The sequence below is a fragment of the Eptesicus fuscus genome, chromosome 13 (genome assembly GCF_027574615.1).
Source record: "Eptesicus fuscus isolate TK198812 chromosome 13, DD_ASM_mEF_20220401, whole genome shotgun sequence".
Taxonomy (NCBI): domain Eukaryota; kingdom Metazoa; phylum Chordata; class Mammalia; order Chiroptera; family Vespertilionidae; genus Eptesicus; species Eptesicus fuscus.
This window is the reverse complement of record NC_072485.1, coordinates 45,752,973-45,774,255: the sequence shown is the minus strand read 5'-3', so window position 1 is coordinate 45,774,255 and position 21,283 is coordinate 45,752,973. Positions and strand designations below refer to the sequence as shown.

The 21,283-nt window shown below is 41.9% G+C and overlaps 2 protein-coding genes across 4 annotated transcripts in view; both read right to left on the bottom strand.

Moving 5' to 3' along the window:
* Positions 1-21,283, bottom strand: part of SYT9 (synaptotagmin 9) — a 134,322-nt gene that overhangs the window by 106,227 nt on the left and 6,812 nt on the right.
* Positions 18,812-21,283, bottom strand: part of RBMXL2 (RBMX like 2) — a 136,417-nt gene continuing 133,945 nt past the window's right edge. For all 3 annotated transcript variants that reach the window (XM_054725522.1, XM_054725524.1, XM_054725523.1), the window contains one exon: positions 18,812-19,252. The gene's annotated coding sequence lies outside the window, so the exon portion shown is untranslated. The remainder of the gene's footprint in view (positions 19,253-21,283) is intronic.

Sequence of the window (21,283 nt, the reverse complement as noted above, 5' to 3'; positions counted from 1 at the left end):
TGGGAAGTTTTCTATATTTTTCTGTGTTGTGGAATAGTTTTAAAAATATACGAATTGTTAAGCCTCTACAGAGAATAACTTGATAATTTTGTATTAAAATATTTAATGTGTATAAGCCTACATTTAGCAATTCCAATTCTAGTTTGTTTGTTTAAATAAGCAAGAGTGATTCCTTTTGGGTAGTGGAAGTGCTTGTGACCATTATTTATTTCTTGTGCTAATTTAAAATGTTTTTCTTCTTTTTGCAATGAGACTTTAAAACAAATTTGCAATAACTATTATGGTTCCAACAAAAGAGAGGATGATGTATTGCTGATATTTTGATAAGCTGACCTATCCAAATATCTGGGCCTGTAGCTTATAATGTCTTCTAGATATTTTTATACCTGCTCTGAGATGTTTATACCTTCCACTCAATTTGTATGGAAATATCATTGGCATATACAGCATTTTCTTATATAAGTTTTGAAATCTCTTCTACATCGGTTATTATATTCCTTTTCTCATCCCTTTTGCTTTATATTTGTTTTCTCACATTTTTTTTTCTTGGTCAGAATAGCAACATATTTATTTATTTACAATTCAAAGAAACATACTTGGTTTTGTTTTTTCCCCCCACTTTCTAATACATTAATTTCATCTTTTGATATTACTAATGTTTTCTTTCCTCCTTCATTTTTTTGGGATTACTTTATTTTTCCATTTCTAGGTTCCACATTTTAATGCTTGGCTTATTTATTTTCTATCATTCTGTTTATGTACCATATCAAGTTAAAGTTATGAATTTTCATTAAATATCATTTTGGCTGCACTCCAGAATTTTGATATATGTACTCTCTTATTTCCATTGTATTTTCAATATCTATAATTTCAGTTTCCATTTATTTATTTATTTATTCTTTTTACTGAAGCTATCTCTGAAAGAGTTCAAGTTTTAGGTGTTTAGGGTTTTGGTGGTGTTGTTTCTTATTGCTCATTCACTAATCGTTTCATTGCATTATGGTCAATAAATGTGGCCCAGATACATGGCCTGAACAGTTCCCCTTTTATGATAGTGACCACTTTTTTTGAAATAGTCTATGAACATGATTTTTCTCTTGATTAAGAAAATTCCTACAAATCAAACTTTTAATGAGATTTTTCTATCTATTTATGTGTCTATTGGAAGTGTCAGATTATTAGTGAAGTGTGGTAATCTCCTTTTATAATTATGATTTTTCTAACTTCTGAAATTTTAACAATCTTGGTTCTATATATTTAAATATTGCTTTATTTCTGAAAGGTAAAAGTGTATGGCTGCTAAGTCTTCTTCTTTATTTATTGTTCTGTTGATAAGTTTAAAATGAGTTTTATTTACCAGCATCCTCCCTTCATATGAAGATCAAGGAACTAGGAGGAGGTGGCCACATTCCAACCACAGTTCTCTCATTTCACAGGGTGGCTAAGGCAAGATATAGTAGCCTCTAAAAACCACCTGCCAGATTTCAGGGACTGTTTGTTTATTCTTCTTTACTTCCTTTCCTTTTTAAAAACTATCTCTTCAAAGCGACAGGTATTGGTGGGTTTGTAGCTTCCTGTTTTCTAATCCAGACCAAAGACAGAGAATGTCACTGAGATTTGTCTATTGGAGATTTTTTAAAATTCAATAACTGGCTTATACATTTTCTTTCTGTGTTTCTCTGAGTCATTTTGTACAAATAGATGCCTTTTTACAAGAAAAAGTAAAATAAAGTAAGTTTTACTTAATGACTTCTATGTCACATTCAGTATATTACAGGAATGTTAGTTTAATTAGCATGAGGCTTTGCAAAAAGAGTAGATACAGACAATATACAATCCACAGATATTTTAAACTTGTTATTTTAATATCTTTAATGAAACTAGTTCTTGAACATTTAAAGAACCAGCTAGTGTTGCCCTAGCTGGCTTGGTTCAGTGGATGGAGCGTCGGCTTGCAGACTGAAGGGTCACAGGTTTGATTCTGGTCAAGGGCATATGCCTGGCTTGTGGGCTCGGTTTTCAGTAGGGGGCGTGCAGGAGGCATCCAATCAATAATTCTCTCTCATCATTGATGTCTCTATCTTTCTCTCCCCCTCCCTTCCTCTTTTAAATCAATAAAAATATATTTAAAAAAAAAAGAACTAGTTAGTGCAGTGGTTGGCAAACTCATTAGTCAACATAGCCAAATATCAACAGTACAACGATTGAAATTTTGAGAGCCAAATTTTTTAAACTTAAACTATATAGGTAGGTACATTGTTATTAACTTAATTAGGGTACATGGTATTTTGTGGAAGAGCCACACTCAAGGGGCCAAAGAGCCACAGTTTGCTGACCACTGAGCTAGTGTAAAGCTAGCTCTGGTCCTCCTAACATTTCCTCGTGTTATTAGCTGCAGGATTAAGGTCACTATTTACCACCTGCTGCTCCCCAGGAGCTTCCCTGATCAGAGCCGATGGCTGTCCATAGCACTGCGTCCACAGCCCTGAACCATCGCCCTTTACTATGAAGGCGTACACCGTAGAGCTCTTGTTTGTGAATCTGTCCGAGGTAACTTCCCAACTCCCACATTCTAAGGCACTGGTAAGAGAGTGGTGATTGAGTCACTGAAGCATAAGACAATGTGAAAATTAAAAGATCATAAAACCAATGTAATGAAAAAGAGCTGCTATTTTAATCTTTATGGGCCTACAGAGTGGATCCTCTCAAATTGAACCTCTGGGGATTAGATGCCCACGAGAAGCCTACAGCAATCCACACATAAATGGGCTCTAAAGCAGTTGTGGAGTTAGGATCAATGGGTGATTCTACCCACAGCAGCTGGAAGGCAAAAAGAAGCACGTGGGGGATTTTCTAGTTCTCTTTGTAGACTCTCTCTGAAATATATTCCATAACATGATGAATTTTAACTCCCTAAAAATTAAAGTAATTCACACAAAGCACTTTAAAAGCCCTGGAAGAAGGATGACCTATAAATTCAGGATATTACAGTGACATTAAATCTAAAGTAGCGGCCACAGTGGAACAGATTAAAGAAAAGCAAACAACAGTTTTCTCATTCCCTCTGAAATAATTTGGGAAGCAGTCAGAGCTGGCTCAGCTATGCCATCCATAATATTGACACCCATGTTATTTGAAAAATTCAAAAAGGAAAACATGTCTGACCTAAGATTTTATGAAAAGTGTTCAAAGTGGTTCTAATGTGGCCCCTCTTTCTTTGTTTTCCCAGGTTTTTCTGACAGGAAGTGAACATGTTGGCAAGAATGAGGGACAGCCCACAGGAATCGAGTAAGCATGTTCTTCTCTAAGTTCACAGCCTACTTAGAATTTTTACAGAGTGCATTTACAACATGGTTAACCCTAAATTAAAAATAAATCATAATCATAGTACTAAAAGCCTAGCAATAAAGAAGACCATGATTTTAGTGCCAGGATGCTAGAGTTACATCCTACAGCTACATTTTATACAGAATTTATAATTAGTTGCACCAACAGCAGCTGTACTTACTAATACTTTGAGATACCTCCCACTCTGGTAAGAAAATAAGGATCAATGACAGATAGTAAATGCATTTTTGTGCTTGGAATTTCTTGCCTAATATTTTATAACAAATTTAAACGAATGGTTAGAGCACTTATTTTGACATTGAGGCTGTCAAATGTAATGTCCACCCATAAAGGCCATAAATGCATGTCATTTGCAACGTTGGCTGCACACCAGACTCATGTGTCGAGATATGTTAGGTGCCAGCCCAGAAGATTCTGATTTAGTCAGTCTGGGGAAAGGGCACTTGCCTCTTCAGAAGTTCCCCAACTGATTCTGATGCCTAGCTGGGATTGAGAATCACTTTCCAAAACCCTTCAATTTAGAAGTGGCCTAATCACCACTTCTCACTCTCTGATTTCCAGTAACTTCTTTCCAGTGGTTCCAGCAGTTAACTTCCCTGGACATCTGCATTGGATCTCATACACATCCTCAAACTTAAAGTATTCCAAGTTAATCTCATTACTTCCCCAGACCTCCTATAGTAGACCTGAAAAGACCATCCTCCTAGGCGCTTGTGCCAAAAATTTGGAAATTAAGATCCCTCCATTCATTTCAGTGAACTGAGTATTTTACCTGTTGAATATTTTTTATATCTATTTCCGCTTCTTCAACTCCATTTCCTTAAAGCATTCCTTCAACACCTCTGCCTAGATAAATATAATGGTCTACTACTTCTGGTGTTTTCTCTAAGATCCCCCAGTCACGTTGGCTGAGTGCAGCCCTTACACCCCTTGCACCACAGATACCCAGCCTCGTCATGAACACCTACTCTTCTTCGGGTCACTCCCCCCACCCCATTTCTGGCTTGTGGTCACTCTCTCCAACACTACATTTTTCTTAATTTTTGGTTAATTTCATACCTCCAAAACTCTGGTATTTCCGTTCTTGTCTCCTTCAGTAATTTGTCTTCCACCCTAACTTAGGGCCTCACTCCCATGATCATATGCTAGACCCGACGGTCCAACAACTGCACCCCTTCCATAATCTCTGGCCCCCTCCTCTTCACTGCATTCTCAGGAAGCATCCCAGCCCAGAGGGCCTACAATCCTGTCACCTTTGGACTATCCCTAACTCTCACATACCCACTTTACTCTCCTTACTCAGATGAAATTTCAGAGTCAGTCATCCCAATCACTCCATTCTATACATCCTCAACTCTTTGCAACTCTTTCATGGACATACATAAGCATGACCCTGCTCAAACACAATCTCCTGTCTCTCCGTGCCTGCACAGAGCTGTCTGGAGGAAAATTTCACACCTATGGTGGAGGATATCACTTTAAATTCTTGATCATCAACTTCAAGAGGGTCCTTAAGGTTGCCTGGCAAACATACTCCACCTCCCTGATCCATTCACTCTTCTATCTCCTGGACCAGTGGTTGGCAAACTGCGGCTCACGAGCCATATGCGGCTCTTTGGCCCCTTGAGTTTTTAGCAAAGACCGGCTTCGGAGTACCCTAATTAAGTTAATAACAATGTACCTACCTATATAGTTTAAGTTTAAAAATTTTGGCTCTCAAAAGTAATTTCAATCGTTGTACTGTTGATATTTGGCTCTGTTGACTAATGAGTTTGCCGACCACTGTCCTGGACTATCAGACCCTTTTCTGTTTTCTTTTCCATCACCTCTTACCCCACCCTCAGTCTCAGCTGATAACCTTGCTGCTTCCTTTCTCACCCATAATGGAATAGCAATCAGTGGACAAATTCTGTCAGATCCCCAAACCATATCTACCCACCGGGGCCTGTATATTCTGCTGACTCCTTGACAATGAACAAACTGCTGAAAACGCCACCTACTCAAGCACACCACTCAGGCAGTTCAATTCTCCGTATCACTTTTAACATGCAGTTACTTTGTTCTTTAAAAACCATCTTTTGAATTATTATTTTCTTTCACAGCAAAACTCAAAGAAAGTTATGTACATTCTCTTCCTTCAACTTCTCCTGTTCTCTCTAGAAGAGACTCTAGTCAGACTTTCGCCAACTCAGCTCACCCACCTCTCTTCCGAAATCACTCAATTCAAGGTCACCAAGGAACCTGTGCGTTGCTAAAAGGCAATGGCCGGTTCTCTGTCCTCACCTTACATGATCTACCAGCTGCATTTCACACAAGGGGTCCCTCTCTCCTCTCAGGAATACTTTCTCCACGTCCAGGACACCACGATCCTGATCTCCCTCATATGTGCTTGCTGATCCTTTGCCTTCTTTGTTGGTTCCTTATCTTCCTAACCTCTAACTAGTTGTTGGACTTTTCTTTTTAATCTTCATTTGCCTGTTGGTGATCTAATCTAGTTACTTAGCCTCAAATATCTTTATGCTGATTGTTCCTAAATGTATATATGCAGACTCTACACTTCTTCCTTGAACTCCTAGGAAGGATATCCAGATACTCATTCAAGGACATTGCTCCAGCAATCCTCCCCTCCTTATCCTACATCATGCATTTCTGTTCTCTACTAGATCATTCCCATCACATTAGTGCTGTTATCTCTTACAATTTAAAATGAAAACAAAAACCCTTCATCTCACTTTCCTCACAAAGTCAAGAACCCATGTATTACCTGCCAGCCCAAAGCAGACCTACTCCAGACCGGGCCCTTTCTTTTCTTTTCTTTTTTTTTGTTAATATATTTTATTGATTTTTTTACAGAGAGGAAGAGAGAGGGATAGAGAGTTAGAAACATTGATGAGAGAAACATCAATCAGCTGCCTCCTGCACACCCCCTACTGGGGATGTGCCCGCAACCAAGGTACATGCCCTTGACCGGAATCGAACCTGGGACCTTTCAGTCCGCAGGCCGACGCTCTATCCACTGAGCCAAACCAGTTTCAGCAGGCCGGGCCCTTTCTGATAACAAGCCTACATCATCGGGAAAAAAAACACACAGACTGTGCATATCCACAAACGGAGTCGTTTCGATGTAACTCAATATGTTGCCTTTTCATTGTTAAATAACCAGGCAAAGAAACAAGATGTCACTGTTGGCATAGTCTGAAATTATATCTGGGGCCCAGATGCTTGAACCAGGCGGCTAAACTTGCTAAAGGTAGTTTTTACAACTATATGAGGTAATCATACTTGCGTTTCAGGGTGACATGATTGGGAATCTAAAATAGGTAATCCCCCATTCTGTGAGTCCAATCTGTCAGGACCCACTCGAGCTCACTTCCCACAGAACCAGAAAGACTTGAGTGCACTCACAGAACTCCCTCCATCCTGAAGCCTCCTGTAGTACTTTGCTGAGAATGGATCCTTTGGGCTCATCACAGTAAATTGTATTTCTTTCAAGATTTCTGCATGGAAGTGCTCTAGCCCAAGTCCTCCATGGGACTTTGACAACAGCATGCAAGAACTTCCATGATCTGACCAGTGTTTACCAGAAACAGACTCATCCCTCTACAGCCCCAACACACACTCCGCTTACTTTTACTGAAGACCCGCTCTCTCCTGTCTTAGGGCCTTTCTGAGTTCCTAGATTGTACTGTCCTTCCCACCCACACACTCCAGGCAAAGTGCTCCACCCAAGAATCAACTTTTCTAGGAAACCTCTGCAGACCCGCTCAGTCAGCTAATTACTTCTCTCCTCTTTCCTGCACTGTCCCCAGCACATATCTCCCTTCTTCTCTTCATTGTATTCATTGTAAATATTGTTTTATCTCAATTCCATAGAGGTAATAACCATGTGTAATGTATCTCTGAATTACTGAAGCCTAACCTAGTACCTGGCACTTAAGAGGCACTCAACCCATTTTTTAAAAATTTAACTTAATTATAATTTAAAAAGATTGGTCATATCAGTGTGGCTAGAGTAAAGGTTACATAAGTGCTGGAAAGGAAGAGAGGTTGAAAAGAGGGAGAGAAAACATAAAGGAAAAAGATATCCGAGTTATGTAACAACAAATTGTTCTCATATTTCATATAAATAAAAGCAGCACTTTGCATGGAAAGAATGTTACAATGTGTTAAGTTTTCATCTCTTTGCCATTATGGGCAGAAAACGAAAAATTCTAATTCTCAACATTTTTCAATTTAAGCTTAACCCTCCCCTCAAAAAAAAAAAAAAAAAAAAAAGAAGAAGAATTCTACAATAAATCCCTATTTCCTGATGCACCCCTAAAATTTTTAAAGGCAGTCTAATTACTATGATAGATTGATTATAGTCAGATAATCTGAATTCATTCATTATACAATGTTCCTCCTATGAGCTAATTTAACAGAATATTTATATTTTAAACTAATGCAAATTGGTTAGAAAAACATTAGAGTCTCAAAAAAATAAACTGGCATATGGTACAGAATAAACACAGAAAAATTACATAAGAGGAAATACAAGTAGGTTTAAAATATTAAATATATTCAATTCTACCTACAAGAAGTACAAATTGAAACAACAATGAGGTAACTACTTTAAAAAGTACAAGTAAATGGCCATACATATGCCCTTGTAAAGAAACACATGTCCTGTTAAATAGCAACCTTAAGTTCACGTTATACAACCTAATGCTAGTGGACTTACTGTTGGCATGTAGCAGGGCTTAATGGCATCAATCTACTGGAAAGCAATTTGAACCCATTGTTGATCATTTATCATTAAGAAATTTTCCCAAAAGGGAGTAGGATACCATAAATATAAAATATTATTAATAGTAATGAAAAATTAGAATCTAGAAATCCCCCCTAAAATAGTTACATTAAAAAGCTATGTTTACTCTTTGGAATATATATTGTCATCACAATAACTGCACAATAATTGTTCATTATGGAAAAATTATAATAGGTATAATGGTTAATGATTATTGAACATTTGCTATGTGCCAGTTACTTTGGTATTTCATGCATTATGAGAAAGGTACTAATAGAGGATTGGCAGATTTAGCAAATAAAAATGTAAGGTGTCCAGTTCAATTTGAATTTCAGATAGACAAGCATAATCTATAATAATAAAAGTGTAATACGCTAATTAGACCAGACATCCTTCCGGACAACCTTCTGGACAAAGCCAGGGCTGTGAGGGAAGCCTGGGTCCCGAGTGCCAGAGGGAAGCCGGTGCCAGCAGCCGGGGAAGGAAGGCCTACTCTTGCATGAATTTCATGCATCAGGCGACTAGTTATTTAATATAAGTATGTCCCATGCAATATTATCTGTTGCTTATCTAAAATTCAAATTAAATTGGGCTTTCTGTAGTTTATCTGGAGACTAGTAATCCATTTTACTGATGAAAAAACATTGTTTTTTACATGGAGCATACAGCTAATAAGTTGTAACAAAATTCTAAGTTTACAAAATGTAGAAGAGAAAATCTGTCTCTGAATGATTACAAATAGGTGAAACATGCATGTCATGGACACAGCTGAGAGGAAACATGGACAGGTGATGCTACTACCAACCATTTCGATTTATCGAGCATTTACTCTAGTCAGGGGGTGGGGAACCTTTTTACCACCAAGGGCCATTTGGGTACTTATAACATCATTAGCAGGCCATACAAAATTATCAACTAAAATATTAGCCGGCTATATTTGGTCAAACATTTAATTAACTCACCCTAATGCAGGGCCAGACCAAATGATTTCCTGGGCTTTGTAGGGCCTGCCACTCTCCATTCCCCACCCCTGCCCTAGGCACTGTGCTAGGACAGCCACCCACTCCCATTTTACAGATGAATAAAGTGAAGAGTTAAATATTTTGCTCAAAGTCACAAAGCTAGTAAGTGCAGGATCAGATTCCGACTCCAAAGCTCTTGCCTATTCCATTTTGTCATCTTGATTTCCCGGGTGAGTTCATTTATTTTTCTTTCAGATGCAGCTCTATCAATGTTGATATAAAAGTTTTCGTGTGATAAAGTACATGCACAGGATGACTATTTCAAGGAGATCTGCAAAACCTACTTCATGGAATTGCTTTGGTTGAAAGCCGTTCCCACAGCCAACCAATGAAACACTTAGAAGCAGCAGCCACGGAGCACTTTTATGGCTGAAACTGTGATTTCATTTAGAAAGGAGAAATACTCCGACGTGTCCCTTAAAAAATGAGACCGCTCTCCCACTGCTGCCTCTCACTAAGTCCCTCCCCTTTTCTCCAACATGATGGCATGTGAACCTGTTAGTTCCTTCAAGTAAATCAGTTAAGAAAGAACTATGAAGTGTTTGTTTGTTTGTTTGTTTTTTGAAGCCAAACATATGGGAAAGCACATGTGCACACACAAACACAGAAATTCCAACACGCTTTTCCAGGGAAAGCAGTGCCTATCTTCTTTACAAAATAGAGAATTTCAGGGTACTTTTCCTGAGGTGTCAGCTTAATTTTTCTGTGAGAGTTTAGCCCACATCAAAAAGTGTGTGCTTTTGATTGTTTATTCTTAAAAGAGGCAGCTGGTCACACGGCTGCCTGTGAAGCCTTTACCATTGGTTTGCTTTTGTTTCTCCCTCTGAACAATTGCCTATACCACTCGACGGTCCATGTAGAGGAATCCCACAGAGATGAAAACACACTTGTTTAAATAAAATATTTATGAAGAAGCTCCAAAATGTCACTGAAGTAAATGTAAATTAGATCTTCACATATTATGCATCCAATATGCCACTCATTCCTTAGAAGACGATTTCCTGATTGCAATTAACATTCATTTTAAAAATTAATCCCATTGTGCATAATCACATCAATGTCTATTCATAAAAATCCAGTGTTTTCAGGTTGATTTTCTTTGGACTATCTGTGAAAATGTGAATTAAGGCTAATATTTAATCTTGGTAATTATTTTGGAAATTTTCCCTTAGAAACTATATTTAATTATCATTTTACATGCACATCTTCTAATGAGTTTACTTCACTCTAATTCACTATAATGTGACATTAATAAAATTTCCACATTATGGCCTTTTAATGAAATAGTATTTGGCATGATTTTCTCAATTTGTTCTTTCTTCCCCACCCCTCCCCCCCCAATTGAGTGAACATAATAGATTCTCAGGATAATTTTAAAGAGTCTGCAAAATAAAAGTTTGGGATAATAATGTCAAAAGAAAGTTAAGAATTCATTGATTTGGGTAGTAAGGTTGCAAGGGTCACAGTCAAAACCCCTGACATTGGATACCATCTTTCCTAATTTTGCAAGCTGAGCAGAGTCAGGTGGATTCATCCTCCACTTGATGGTCTTAAGAGCTGTCCTCCTCCTGGCTGCACATTTGAATCAGCTGAGAAACTAAAAAAATACTGATATTAGACCCCAGCCCCAGAGATTCAGATTGAATGTTTTAATTTTTTTGTTTGTTTTATTTTTGTTTGTTTGGTAAAGCTGCCTAACGTTGAAAACCACTAGTCTAGAAAAAGCTTTTCCTGAATCGGGTTAACGTCCATCTAGAAAGAGGAGTCATCAGTGATGTGTCCTAAGGCCCTGCTTCACACCCTATTGACCAGGTGAACCAGAAAATGAAGAAAAGTCTCTAGAAATACAAAGCTAGAATGTCAATGGAAAACCAGTATCCTGAATAATTCATAAAACTCAAATATTTCATATCATTCAAATTCATATAATTCAAAAATGCATAACCAAAAACTGAGCTGAATCCTTAAAACTGCATAGAATTTAAACTACACTTAGAAATAAAATCCAATATAGAAGTGCAGAACAAAGAAAGTGAGTCTAAAGATGGCTCTGATGAAAAATACCTAGGGAATTTGCATTGACAATAACTCCTACACTCTTAGAATATGTGAGGTGTTTACCTAAGATGCTACTTTGACGTAGGCTCAATTCTTTTCTTAAATGGAACCCATGGCCTTGGGCTAGCTTAGCTCTATGAGCTTTAGTTTATTCATATACATCAATCTTGTAGCAATGCCCCTCAAACTTCAACGTCCCTATGAATTAGCTGAGGCTCCTGCTAATACACAGAATCATATGCAGTAGGTCTGGGCGGGAAGCTGCCTGACGATACCTATGGGCCTGGTCCACAGATTAACACACTTTGAGCAGCAAGGTATTAGAAGACGTTATAAGGATTAAGTTAAGTGGCCTACATTAAATGCTTGGCACCGACATGGTTGGCAGTCTACAGAAGAAAAGACTTAAGAAGAATATAATAAAATGTGGTGAAAATCTAGAAGTCCCATGTTCCAATCCTCTTGTCCAGATGTGGAAACAACAGGTTGAGAAAAGTTAAAATAGCAACTTCCTAACAGCCAAAGGTGTGTAATGAGAAGAGACATTCTCTCCACCCCTCCACCCCCCATAAGAGACATTCCTTTTGACAGGAAAAAGTACAAGCAAGATCAATGGATGAAAATTAAAGACAGCTTTTCATTCCATATAAGGAAAAACCTTTTAACAATAAATGCTGTCCTATAATCAACTGGCCCTCTTTACGAGAGAGAATGAAGTCCCCATTTACAAAATCCAAGCACAGACCAGTTGGTGATGTTAAAGAAGGCATGCTTCAGGTCACTGTTAAACACACAATAAGTACAACTGAAAACAAAAATAAATCAGGAACCTCCTCATTTCCCTCCCCACTCCAACTCTACTCCCCCTGAAGTCTTCTATGTAGTAAATTGAGATACTTAAGTCAAAAAGCTTTGGAGTCATCCTTAACTTCTGTTCTCTCACTCCTCACATCCATTCCATCAACAAACCCTAATATTGTGCCTTCAGTGTCCACACTCCAATTCCTTCCCACCATCTCCATTAAGACGGCCCTGGTCCAAGCCACTGTCTCCTCTGTCGCCTCCCAACATGTTTCTCTGTCTTCTAGCCATGACCTTCTCCAGTATTTTCTCAACACAGCAGCCAGAGTATTGCCACTTCTCTGCTCAACCCCTTCTGATGGTTCCACATCTCATTCAGAGTAAAAAATCAGACTATATAATAGTTCATAAGGCCCTACATGCTCTTCCCCCTCAATCCCTTAATCACATTTCTTGTTATCTCCATCTTTTTCACTCTGCTTCAGATGCCCTTGAACTCAGTGTTTCCTTGAATCACATTAAGGACACTTCTGTCTCAGGACCTCTGCACTTGCTCTTCCCTTAGCCATGAAGGCTATTCTCTGAGATTTGCAAGTTTATGTCCCACATTGCCAATACAGGGTGGGGCATAAGTAGGTTTACAGTTCTTTGTTTGGCAAATAACACAATAATTAATAGTAATACAAGAATAATCTGTGTTTTGCATACTCAAACTTACTTTTGCCCCACGCTTTTGGTATATGAAACAACTGAAAGACCCCTAACAGAAGCATTCTAATTGCTTTCTGTGGAAAAAGGTACTCACACTTAGCTTAAAGGTCAGCACTTTACTTTCCACAGTTAGTACAGATGAAGAACTGGGTGAGGCATCCTAGTTCCAATTGTGACTTAGCTTCATTTTTCAAAAATCACACTTTATCAAATCCTCTCTTAACACCAAGTTAAGAAAGACAAGGTGCAATACTCCCACATCAGAGCTCTGAAAGAATCACCCTTCTGATGCCCACTGGTCTGTAACCCAGGCTTGTCCCACCTGTAACATTAACAAACATCCAAAGTCAGTGTCACTATGCTGTCCACGGGGAATTACATGTGTTTTCTCCTTTTAAAACCAAAGTTCCTCAACTGAGCTTGAGAACACCTGGCCACCACTAGGTAGCCATGGACGGAAATCAGAGAAAGCTGGAGCGCGGCATCCAGGTGGGTTCCTTCCTAGAAAAGGAAGTCACGCCTGTAGACAGACAGCTCCCTCCTGGGACTCATGTTCAAGGCTGCTGTGCAGGGTGGTTCTGGTTCACACTACACAACAGCAGAGGCACCATGCACAGTGTTTGTTGTGCAGCTACTCCAGCCACTCAGCTTGTAGGGCTCAGAAATTGAAGCCATTCTTGGCGTGTACAATCAAACAGCTTCGGAGGGAGGGAGATAAATGCATCTGATGTAAGAACTAATGTAAGCGAGGAGAGGAAAGAGGAAAGTGAAAACAAAATTCTGGCCTGAACTGAAGTACCCTGGGAGAGAGAGGGTACACTTTGGATGTCAACTTCAGCCTCAGTTCCTCTCACCTTCACTCACAGTACCCCACCCCACCCCCAACTCCTTCCTCAAAAGCAGGATAGCCAAAACCGGTTTGGCTCAGTGGATAGAGCGTCAGCCTGCGGACTGAAAGGTCCCAGGTTCGATTCCGGTCAAGGGCATGTACCTTAGTTGCGGGCACATTCCCAGTAGGGGATGTGCAGGAGGCAGCTGATCGATGTTTCTCTCTCATTGATGTTTCTAACTCTCTATCTCTCTCCCTTCCTCTCTGTAAAAAATCAATAAAATATATTAAAAAAAAAAAAAAAAAAGCAGGATACTTCCTGACCCAAACCCATAATCCTCAGGGGCTGCCTCAAAACCCACTGTGCTGTAGTTTAAGAAAGCGGAGCAGTGCTTTCAAGAACTCCAAGCGTAGGAAGGCATACTCCTATCCATGGCTATTTCTCAGCCAAAGAATCAAGATTTGTCTTTTGTAAGGAACCTTCTCTGTGATTCTTTCTCAAGGGCCGCCCGGTGTAGGGGCTGAGGGAGACCTAAGAACATGGAATTCCAGCTCATGGATGAAAAAGAACAGAGGCATAAAATCGGCCAAAGAGATGTTAAACATGCAACTCAGCAAGAGACCTCATCCATCTTCTCTTGCACAGAAGCTGAAGACAACCGCTTACGGGGGGTAACAATGGGAACGCGGGCACGGTCGCGGGCAAGGACGTGGGACGCAGCAACACGAAGGCTTGCTTTGGGCGAAGCATGCTAAATTACTGTCTTGTTCCTGCTGCCGAGGGACAGGACTTGCCCCACTTAGGACTTCATCCTGCGCCCCTAGTTCATGACGTGAGGCACGCTCACCCATGCCTGTGGTCTGTGCCGCATGTCACACAAAAGCCGGACGTTAAAATTCTGGGGACATCATTTGGTGTCAACAGAATTTCTTGACTTAATTCTCCACTTTGCGTACATAACACATTACTGATCACCCAATAAACTTAATTAATGTAACCACAGGCAATAGAGAACAATATTTTTTTTTATTTTTCCATAGAAATAAAAGCCTTTGAGTAGGAAAAACATATTGTAAACTTTTAACAGATGAGTCCTCTTCCCCCTCCAGACTCATTTTGAATATACTCTCCAAGGAAATGCTGTTTAAGTCAGGCTCAGTGTATACCTCTTTATGAATCAAACCATTCTCTAATTTATCCTTTGGGAAATGGATTTTTTATATAACAGGTTGGCTTAAAATGAGGTATATTTGTGCTAGATAATTTGCACAGCAATAGCTCATTTCCAAAATGTATACACAGGACTATCAGGGAAAAGGCCTTTTTTTTTTCCCCATCCCATCTTTAACAATCCAATCACAATTACTTTTTTTTTTTTTTTAATATTTAGGCTGAGAGAATATTTGAAAAAATACTTTCTCCAGGTGAGTAGAATCTCAAGAAAATATTTACAGGGACTGTGTATGCCAGTAACAAGTAGTGGATGAGAAGTCAGACGTGGGAGACCCAGAGCCTTTGGGGAAAGCAAATGGCTCCACCAAAACTCCCTCCTCCAGCCTTAATTGATCAAATGCCAAAATAAATGAACTTTCCAAAGTTAGGAGCGTCACAACTTTCACTGGGGATAAGTTTATGCAGGTGCACAAGCCTTGACCAGAGAGCCCCCTGACCCAGGTGTGCCCAGAGGTGGCAGCTGGTCATGCCAGGCGCCAGGCCCAGGCCGCCTCCACGCCAAGGGACCCGCGGGGAACGGGTTCAGGCCCGGATGCCCAGGACCTGGGGCTCCCTGTCCCCTACCCAAAGGCAGATCCCTCCCCGCCCTTCTCACCCAGACCCAAGAAGGGAAATGGGCGCTTCAGCGCAAGGATGAAGAGGGCCCAGTGGGATTCAGTCGCTGCACGGGCCGTCCCCAACTCTCAACTTCCCAGACTTTTCCTCGGGCCTCGGCCCCCTTCCCAGGGCTCCAAGGCCGTCGCGGCCTCCCCCGGCCCGCCTGGAGCGCAGAGCCCGGGAAAGGGGGCGCGGAGCTGTGCGCTCTGGAGCCGCCCCCAGGAGCCCGAGCGTAGGTAGCGCAGGTGGCGGGCGTGGTCCCTCCAACCTTACCCCTGCCCACCTGGACTCGGCCTCCGCTCAGCAGCCTTCCTCGGGGTCCCCGGGGTCCCCGCCCGGTCCCGGCATCAGGCCCGGGGGGGGGCGCTGGTTCCCGATCCCCTCCTCTAGCTCGTTGGCAACCCCCCCTCCCTTCCTTCCAGTCCGCGTCGCTCTTCTACCTCAGGCCCCAGTGCGGCCCCAACTCCCAGCCCAGGGCCCTCGGACCGCGCCGGGCAGGGGCGGCGGCACTCACCTGGGTCGCGGAGCCGGGGTCTGGCGCGGTCCCGCAGGTGGTAGATGAATTCCTGGCAGCTGTCGTGCTCCAGGGCCCCACGGGCACAGAGCTCGGCCAGCAGCTGCAGCGCCTGGTGACAGAGCGCGTCCCTGGCCCCGGGCATCGCCCCCCCGCATCCTCGGACCGCGCCGGGCAGGCGGGCGCGGGAGACAACCCTCCGCCTGCCAGCTCAGAGCCGCCGCCTCCGGGCCGTCCGCGCTCGCCGCCAGGGACCCGCGGAGAAACGGCCCGAGCCCCAGCCCCAGCCGGCCCGGCCTCCCACCGGTTGCATGCAGCTCTTTGCCAGCCGGTCGGTTGGGCTTTCTCTCTCTCCCTTCCGGCCCCTCCGTCCCTCCCCCGGCACCGGGAGAGGTGGCGCCGCACAGCCCAGCGCGCCTCGCTCCTAGCGCTCCGCCCGCCACTCACGGCCGCCAGGGGCGGGGCGGGGCCGGGTCAGGGGTGCGCGCCGCAGAGTGGGATCTCGGCGGTCCCGGCTGGGGCGCCAGCGGGGAACTCCGGGCGCTCGCCGGCTCCTAGAGGAGCGCGGGACTCGGCTCGCACCTCGCGCTCAGAGCGGTGGCACCCAGGTTTCGAGTGTAGGAGTGGGGGCGCGCTCCGGGCGCTCTCGCCACCGCACCCCTCCGACCTGATGCCAGCCAACCTCTTCCACCTCCCCTCGCCGCGTGTGGCCAAAGCACGTTTGGGGGTGCGGTGCGTGGAGAAAAAGGTGCAGCCTGGACCACACCCGCCAGATCTGGAGAACACAGAGCCGGTTTCAAACTTGAAAAGCACCGCCTGTCCAGAAACCACGGGCCTTCGAGTACTAGATGCCCACATGTGGGGTTTGGAGCCATCCAAGGAAAGATTTCCCAAGCGCAGGATCTTTTCCACCACCCTGGTCATTGGGAGAGGGTGGAGGCTCTCAGGTCAGAACGAAGGCCAAATGGCACCCGAGAAACACAGTGGGACTTACCTAGAGCTCTGTAGATCTTGGCTGGTGGTCTGAGCAACTGATTGGAAATCTGAGGATTGCCAACGTGTTTCCAGCACACGCCAAGGAAGGGTTATCACAGAATTTGGGAATACAGGGCACCTCTCATACATCCACCTCTGCAGCCTTTCGTGCAGTAAGCCCAGAAATAACTACATAACTACAAAGTACTGAGCTCTTTTGTGTGTGTGCTGGGCACTGTACCACAAGCCTTTTAGATATATACTCTCATTTAATTCTCTGGATGGCCCAGCAAGGTCTGGATACGTGTGATCCCCATTTTGCCAATGAAAAAGCTGACACTCAGAAAAAAATGGTACCTGCCATTTTTCATTATATGGGGAGGCAAGGTAACCTTGATTTTTGTTGTTCTTGTTGCTTTTATATACTCGTGTCCAGGCCCCACTCTAAAACAGTTAGGGTAGAATTTCTGTAACTGGCATTCTTAGCCATAAGGTTGTGTTGTTGCTAGGGACATCTCAAAGCAAATCATGTGCAGAAAGGTAATTCAGGACGCCACAGAGTGTTCACCCAACAGAAACGCTGTGAAATCCCGCTGTGACTGGTGCTAGGGCCTGAAGGACCTCCTATTGCAGCAGTTTTCAGCCTTTTCATCTCATGGCACACATAAACTATTTACTAAAATTCTGCAGCACACACCAAAAAAAAAAAAAAAAAACTTTTTTTTTTTTTTTTGCCAATCCAACAAAAAAAGGTATAATTTTGTTTCATTCACACTGGATAGCTATTGTTATGTTAGCTATTGTCATATTTTTATTTGCATCTTAGGGAAAAGAGGTCAGTGCCCATGACTAACTCATCAGATATTGCGTGTTTTAAAAATTCTTGCAGCGCACCAGCTGAAAATTGCTGTTCTCTTGGAATAGCAGAGAAAATGCAGAGTTGTAAAGGTAACTCGGGAGAATTGTAAAAAGGCAAGTATACTTTCTACCCTAGGAAATTAGAGAGGAGAAGAACCTGCTGAGCGGGAGCCTGTGGAGGAGGTAGAGCAGAAGCTGGTCCTGAAAGGAGGGCAAGACATGTGCGGTGGAGGGGGGACCAGAGTGCGGTGCTAGGGCTGCTGTAGCAATGGCGGGAAGGAGATGTTAATGCATGTAGAAGACTAACACTGATGTGACTGTGTCAAAGGGAACTGAAGACAAAACAAAAATTAGTTTGAGCAACAGCATGGATGGACCTAAAGGGTATTATGCTAAGTGAAATAAGTCAGAGAAAGAAAAATACCATATGATTTCATATGTGGAATCTAAAAAAAACACAAAACCCAAACAAAACAAAACAAATAGGCTCATAGATAGAGAACAAACTGAGGGTTGCCAAAGAGGTAGGGGTTGAGGGCTAGGTAAAAAAAGGTGAAGGAGAATAAGAGGTACACACTTCCAGTTATAAAATAAATAAGTCATGGGGATGTAAAGTACATATAGGGAATATAGTCAATAATGTCATAACTGAACGGGACAGATGGTTTCTAGACTTACCATGATGCACATTGTAAGGCATATAAATCTATAATTACAGTTGTACACCTAAAACTAATATAATATTGTATGTCAACTATACTTTAATTTTTAAAATGAAGAAAAAATTACTTTGGTAAGTAAGGCAAGATATGATGAGGGCCTAAATGGAGCTAGAGGCATTGGCTGATTTCCGGAAACTTCCAAATTTGAATAACATTTAAAATGTTAATTGACAAGAATGTGACCCATGGAATGAGAAAGAAGAAAAAACAAGGAAGTGTCAAAAACTGACAGAGGGTTATATGTGGTTGGTTCTTGATGACACCTTGAATTGTGTGCCTAGAATTTAGGAGAGAGGGGTATCAACAAAAGCTCACTGCTACCAATCTAATGCCAACAGGAGTCCCCAACCCGGGTGTGGTAAAAGGAGAAACTTTATTCAGGTGAACAGTTTGCAATCCAGGGAAATGCACTCCCCAAAGACAAAGGGAGGCCTGCTTTTAGAGAGAAAGTTTCTACCCTGACCCCTGATTGGTCCATTTTTATGCAAATGAGAAATCCAAATTTGCAGTTTGATTGATCTGAATTGCACTGTCCTGATTGGTCAGTATATATGCAAAGGAGGATATAGCTGCACAGTTCCAATTGAATGGGGCAGGTCTCAGCCCTTTGGTTGAAAGATGATTTCAGGAACTCCTTTGTAAGGTTCAGTTCAGATGACAGGAACACAGTGCAGAAGGCTTGGAAACTCAGTTTGTGGCTTTTCCCTGGAATGCAGTGTGTGGTCTCTGTCAGCAATGGCTGCTTGATTCTGGCTATGATTTGGGGCCCCATTAGCCACAAGGAGTCCTTGGCAGTCCTGCAAGGTTCACAGAGGAAATTCGTTATCATCCATAGAAAGGTCAAGATTGCGTTGCCACATTGGGAAACTTCCTCCAGGAAAGAAAAGCTGGGAAAGTGGGAGAGAGTTTTGTCATGTAAAATGTGGCTTAACAAGAACAAGACTGAAACATAGCAATCAGAGGAGGAGAAATCAGACAGAGGGGAGTCAGGGGACCAAAGGAGGAGGAGCAGTGGATGGAGGAGTGGTCAACAGCATCAACTGTCAATGGAACTTAAAGAGAGAGAAAAAAAAAAGTCCTTTAGATGTAGCGGACAATAAGACACAAAATTTAGGGAAAATGGTTACTATGCAACCTCCCTTGTGGAAGTTACTTAGCCGTTTTTGTGCCTAAGGTTTCTCATTAAATAATACCAATATGTGCAGCACTGGGTTGTTATAAGATTACATAAAGTATTTAGCATAGTGTTGCCACATAGTATGAACTCAATCAATATGTTTTTATGGTTGCTGTTGTGTGTCTACCACAATGTACTATGCGCTAAACACTTAAAACCTCCCTAAGTGGTAGATGCTATAATTTCCTATTTTACAGGTGAAGAAAGTGAAATCAGGTATTTAACTAATTTTCCCAAGGACACATGGGTAGATTGTTTCCAGAGACAGTCACCTGTCCTTCTGCAATGTGACTTTACCACTACTCCCACCAAGACAACAAGTCTATTTCCTGTCCCCTTAACTCTGAGCTGGCCCTACAACTTACTTTAGCCAACAGAATGTGTGAAAGTGATATTCTGGTGTCAGAATGGTGGTTGGCTAGAATGTGGAGAAAAGGGAACCCTGGTGCACTGATGGTGGGAATGTAAATTGGTACAGACACTATGGAAAACAGTATGGAGATTCTGTAAAAAGTTGAAAATAGAACTACATATGATCCAGCTACTATATATATATATATCTCAAAGAAATATGTGCACCCCTATGTTCACTGCAGCATTATTCACAATAGCCTAAACATGGAAACAGCCTAAGTGTCCACTTACAGACAACAGATAGAGAAAATGTGGTGTGTGTGTGTGTATATGTCTATATTATACATAAGCAGGCATAAAAAAGAGGAAATCATGGCATTTGCAACAACATGGATGAACATGGAGGGCATTATGCTAAGTGAAATAATCCAGAAAGAAAAAGACAAATACTGTACAGTATCACTTATGTACAGAATCTAATATATATACAATTTTGCCAACTATTCTTCAATAAAGGCAGAAAACAAAAAATTAATAAAAGGAATCCCATGAGTCTTTCATGTGCTCTTAGACAATATCCTCACTTCTGGTCCCAAGACCTAGGTTCTATACTTCAGAAATGGTTTGAGATTCCTAATGCAGAACTGTGTATTATTGTCGTTTTGTTTCATTCGGTTTCTTGCCAGACAGTTGCCTTTAACAAAAGAAAATAAGATTCAACTGGCAGGACTTGTTTTGTGTGAGCCCATGCTGTCTCCAATGATTAGCACGCCGATAAAATACCCACAAACCTCCTGCTTCATTATTCCAAACAGGTTTTCATCCTCTCACTTGATTTAGAGGCTTAAATATAATTCACCTGGACCAGAAGACCAGCACTGAGCTCATGTTCTGTGACAACTCTCCCATCTTGGGCATCAATCTCCTTTTAAATCACTGAGCTTGGCCCGAGCTTGGCCCTTCCCTGTTTGGAGTTCATTTTTTCCTGAGAGATCAAATAAAGGCAAATTTTGGATTGGGTAGCTCCCCTTTGAACCAAGTAGCAAGTTGTTTAGGATGTTCAAAATCTTTATTCTTCCTTCCCGGGTGTGTCAGTTCCTTCAGAGATTTATAATAGCCAATTACCAAGTTTTAACTCCAATTGTTTGACTTGAGAGAGTAGAGATTGATCAGCTTTAACATTTAAAAGATACCCTAATTAAAGGAAGGATACCGAAGGGAACAGAAGGCGAAGTTCCAGGTCAGAAGGCCTGGCACTCCTCCACTGTCTCCTCTTAGAAGGCACTCGTGGCCCCAC